Source organism: Halichoerus grypus, chromosome 6 (assembly GCF_964656455.1).
Source record: "Halichoerus grypus chromosome 6, mHalGry1.hap1.1, whole genome shotgun sequence".
Classification (NCBI taxonomy): domain Eukaryota; kingdom Metazoa; phylum Chordata; class Mammalia; order Carnivora; family Phocidae; genus Halichoerus; species Halichoerus grypus.
The window spans coordinates 167,958,319-167,964,103 of NC_135717.1; positions in this window are offsets into that span (position 1 = coordinate 167,958,319).

The following is a 5,785-nucleotide window of genomic DNA, read 5'->3' on the forward strand; positions in this document are numbered from 1 at the left end:
CTTCTAACATGTTGCCTGACCAGACTGATTGAGGGGCCCTAGATAAGACACACTCTTCAAAGAATCACAGCCTTACAAGAAGTAGTGGGGTTCTTCAGTGACCCTCCCTCTCCCCTTCCCCCCAAGCCCCCCATGTCACAGCTGGGGCCAGAACCCACAGCATGGAGGGGTGGGGGTTGTTCTGAAATGCAGAGGCTGCACTGCTGTCAGAATGCTTGAGCCCCAGGAAGGCCATGATGTGGGGAGGCTGGACCAGGGACTCTTGTGATGGGTCAAGGCCCTGGGGGTGAGGGCTGAGTTGATCCTGACAGAGCGACATCCCTGCCTCCAAGCAGAAGCAGAAGGAAGCCCCCTCTGGAGTGAAGTGTCCTCACTCTGGGATGATGGATTTAGATGAAGCAAAAGCTCATAGTCAAAGATCACTAACTGTCCATGAGTGAGAATAGGCAGTGAGAATAAGCAATAGCTTTAGAGCCCCAGGGACTACAAGTTTTTGAACTATGTGACTAAAATGTTTAGAGAAATAAAGGATCAAAGCATAAAAACTAACAAGTTGAAGAGAATGACCAGGCAGATTTGTAAAAGAGAGCTGGAATGTACATACACGCTTATGCGTGTACCCACGTGCAGATGTGTGCGTGTGCACCTGCTGAAACAGAAAACCCAGTGGGTGGGTTAGACAGTGTATTAGAGAGGAGAAAACCAGTGCATTGGAAAAGAGAAAATCAAAGAAATTACCCAGAATATAACACAGAGAGACAAGTGGTTGGAGAACATGAAAATGAAGTTAAGAGATATAAACAATAGCATGTGGTTTTGAAAAACCAGAATCTCAGAAAGAGAAAATATAGAGAATGGAGAAGCAATGTTTAAAGAGATGGCAGATGAAGTATTACAAAACTGATGAGAAACTCAAATCTGTGGGTCTAAGGAGCATGTCTGGACAAGCAGGATAAATAAAAAGTGGTCCATCCATGGCTACAACATTTTGAAACTGCAAGAACACTGAAGTCAAGGAGAAGATTTTAAAACTGGAGAAGGTTGAGGTCACTACAAAATAACAATTAACATGATAAGCAGACTTCTCAGTATCAATGGAAGCCAAAGTCAATAGCATGATATCCACATTTTGGAGACAAAATAACTTTCAATAAAGAATTATATGCTCAGTAAAACCATCTCAGTAGTGACGGTGAAATGAACACATGTACAGATAAAAACTGAGAGGTTGCCACCAAGATCCTTGAACCAAAAGTATCTTTAAAGTACATCTTCAAGAAGAAAAAGATCCTTGAGGGACAGTCTGAGATGTAAGCACATATGATAAGCAAAAACAATGGTAAGTATTGCGGTGGATTTGTCTTACATTGACTTAACTAAGCTGATACAATATTTCCAAGAACTTCCTTCCCTGTGTGGATCCAGATTGGTGTGAGCCATCAGAGACATTTTGCAAGAGATTCAGAAGGGGGATATTTGCAACAACAAGCTTCTTTTTAGTAAAGAGTTGCTGCTGCAGTTCAGGCACATTGTTGCTTATCTGCAAATCTATCTATCTATCTATCTATCTATCATCTATCTATCTATCTATCTATCTCTATATATCTGCTGGGTCACAGTTTGGAACTTCAGAACACAAAAGTCAAAGAGAAGATCTTCAAAGCAGTGAGAGAAAGTTGAAATTGCCACAAAAGAACAACACTTAGAATGATAGCAGGTTTCTCAGTAACCCCTTCAGTGTCAGATCCCAACTCCTGTGCTGGATGTGTGTTTAGCTCTGTGCCAAAGGGCACCAGTTTCCTCTGCAAGTCACCCTCACCGGACTCTTGGAGGTGGTGAGAGGCTGATGTGGTTCCAGCCCGTCCTCATGGTTCCAGCTCACACCTGGAGGTTTCTGTTTGTCCTTGCTTCTCTTAAATCACACGTGTCTTCTATTTTTGACAGCCTGCCTGGCAGACCTGACACAGATATAACGGCATCATATAAAAGGTTTAAGCAGCTCCCATGATTAAGGAAGATTCAATCCTCAGGGCAAAACTCTTGTTTACATCTTTCCTAGTGATCCTGCTTCTCTGATGGAATCCTGACTCATACATATGCATATAAATTCAAAGAAACATTCTCAATATAAGAATAATAATGTCTAATGTCCAGAGTTTAAAAAAAGGACAGAATTAATATATTGGATACTAAGAATCATACATGCATTGGGAGAGGTGGAATTAAAGTATTCGGAGATGCTTACGTTATGCATAACCAGAGTTAAAATTATTTAACGTTGGGCAAATTAAATGTGCATGGTAAAATTTCAATGAAAATCATCCAAAAAATAGGAAAAGAACATATGTATTTCCCAATATTTATGTCAAAATGAATAAGAAGAAAGGAAACCAATTAAAAAGGGGCAAGAAGTAGGGTGCTTGGCTGGCATAGTCAGAAAAGCATGTGACTCTTGATCTTGGGGTTGTAAGTTTGAGCCCCACATTGGGTGTAGAGATTACTTTCAAATAAAATCTTCAGAAAAAAAGAAGAGGCAAGAGAAAAGAAAAAAGAAGTAGGATTCAAGAAGTTACTTGGTAAAAAAATAAGTTCAAATATATCAATAATTTTGATACTTTAAACAATATATGGACTCAATGCACCAATTAAAAGATTGTCAGATTAGATTTTTTAAAAACTAAGTCCATGTGAGTGTCATACACATGAGAGACTCACATAAAATCTAAGGACATGGAAACATTGAAAGAAAAAGTGTACAAGAAGATACGCTTGACAACTACTAAGCAAAAGGCAGCCTGGTGGCAGGGTTGGGGGTATCTCTAGAGACCCACAGTCTACTTTTGTGTAAACTTGGCACAGATTTAGTGACAGTTCCTGACCCTGAACTAAATAGTTATGTTTACCAGCCACACTTGCCTCTATTGTTCCCTTATACTTTGTTACTTTGGGGGTGTGTGTTATTTTTTACTTTATTTTTGACTTTATGTATAACCGAAATATGAAAATGTCAAAATCGGAGGTGAAAAATCTTTTGCTGATAACGAAGCTGCTGAAAATTGCATCAGTGGGTTTGCTATGATATTAACTGATTTGAATTTTGACACCGATCAATTGGTGGTGGGGAGAAAACTTCTCTCTAGAAAGGCCAATGAGCAGCCACCAATTGGTTACACCCTGTGGACTCTTCTTGGTTTGCCAAGTCCTGCAGAGACACACAGGATATGTGTGGAACTCACTGGAAAAAAATCAACATGTGCCATCTTTGAAAGGTGGATGCAACTTACTGTCCATTATCATGCAAACAAGACAACACAGGTAACCAGAGAAATGTTTTCTGACTAATAACTACTTTGTACCAATCGCAAACTCATTACAGGCATTCTGGACTGGGAAAAAAAAAAGACTTATGAAATGTTATCATCATTCCTGGAAAACTGCCATGCATACCTCCTTCCTGAATTTCTCATGAACACCAGTGTTTCAGCGTTTATGTCTCCCCAGTGAGATATGTGTATTATAGCCCGAGAACAAAGAATTTTAGAACAAGGATAAACACTTCTTTTCAGACTGTGCACTTGCTATAATCACAGAGCCTAAGACTCCATGACTCCCCAAAAGAGTTTACTCTTCAGAATGTTATTTACACAATGGCCGATACTTGGAATGATGCTGACAAATCATTATTCACAGAGACTTGACAGCCTCTGTCTACGGTGATATTTGAAAAATGAACCTGTCCATAAGGGCTTTGAAGACTTCTTTTTGTGAGTAATGAGAAGATGGTGATATAAAACTTCATTCTTGCACAAGTTGATCAGCCCAAAATGTAAATAAGTTAGAGGAGCTGATAAGCAAAGAAATGGTAAACTCTGTGATTCATCTATTGTTCATTCCTTGTGTGATGGGGAAATTCCTGAAGCGGTGTTCAGTACAGATAAGAGTGGACTAGTAACCATGATGGTGCTGATGATATGATGAACGCAGATGAAAACATTCCCCTTGCCAATGTGGTGAATATCTGTGACCAGGTAATAGCCTTGAACAGTTTGCAATTAGTAACGTGTAGAAGGTCATGGCAAATTGCCTGATCAGAAACAGACTTCTTAGGAAATCTAAGTTAATGGAATACCTCTGGAAAAAGTCGTTAAAAAGAGATTTAATTGCAAAGCTGCTTCTTCATTTGAGACTCCTATTCCTGACTCACCATCAAATATCCAATAGGAAAACTATGGCATCCTGAAATTAGGATGATTCAATGGGTGTTTAATAAAGGAACTACTTACAGAGATAGAGGCAGCATGTGGGGAACCAGAAAGAATGGCTCAATACCCCAGAGATAAGGCCACGGTCCTGTTGCATTCCTGGGTCCATAGAACTAAAGAGAAGAAATGTTTACAAAACCTGGAAGGAGAGAGTTGTATGCAGAGGGCCACCGTGAGAGGACCAGTGACCTTTGCTTGGTGGACATAGCCTGCCCAAAGTAACTCTGCAGGGAAAGAATTGAAGAAATAAATACTCCATCCTCCTCCTCCTCCTTCCTCCCTCTGATCTTCCCCAGAGACAGGGTTTCCCCATGGCCAGAGCTACCTGGAAGCCAGAGGACTAGGCTCTTATAATCCACACAGGTCACATTCCTAGGGCAGAAAGCAGGGTGGAGAAGAGTGAGGAGTAGATAAGAATGGGCAAATGAAGATATCTGGCACAATCCACCCCCTTTGCCCCTCACCATCCACTCCTGTCCTTCATCCAAGTGAAAATTCCATGAGCCTGGACAGGGAGCATGGAAAGTCCCATCAGCTACAATATCATTGTAGGGCAATATCAACACAGACATATTCCCAACTGAAACCTAAAACATTCGCTGCCACAGGTATTCTGTATATAAAATAGGGGGAGGAGTGGTAGATTAAATAATATGTTTTTTTTTTTAAGATTTTATTTATTTATTTGACAGAGACACAGCGAGAGAGGGAACACAAGCAGGGGGAGTGGGAGAGGGAGAAGCAGGCTTCCTGAGCAGGGAGCCCGACGCGGGGCCCGATCCCAGGACCCTGGGATCATGACCTGAGCCGAAGGCAGACGCTTAACGACTGAGCCACCCAGGTGCCCCTAAATAATATGGTTGTTATAGTCACTGCCTCCCCAGCTGGTCATAGGTCCTAAATTGGTAGTTCAGACTACTTCCTCCCACCACTCATTTCATTGTTCCCTTACTCTCCTCCAGCACTTTGGCCAAATGGGGGCCTTTATTTGGTGGGATGACCCAACACTTCATTCTATGGGATCTGAGTTCTTGGAAGTCTTGTCTTTATTGAATTGCCTCAGTTTGCCACTGACCAAGACTAGAGGATAAGAAAATACCATCAGGCACACACATGAATCACTGTGGTTCCAGACATCACTTTCTTGGTGTAGAAACAACTTAATCTCCCCTCTGGTAATAGGCATCAATAGCCCCAGCTAATACAGTGACTCCTTTCTCTGCCTGTTGGCTCAGTGGCACAAGGACCCCAAATGGCTCTAATTTTTAAAAATGTGACTTTAACATATCCCACAAGTTTTGATATCCTACTGTTGCTCAATTGTAAGTGTTCTTTTAATTCAATTATAATTATATTCTTTTTAAAGAATATTTATTTATTTATTTGAGAGAGAGGGAGAGCGTGTGCAGTGGGGGGAGGGGCAGAGGGAGAGGAAGAGAAAACCAAGCAGACTCTGTGCTGATCACAGAGCCCGACGCGGGGCTCGTTCTCACAACCTGAGATCATGACCAGAATCAAAACCA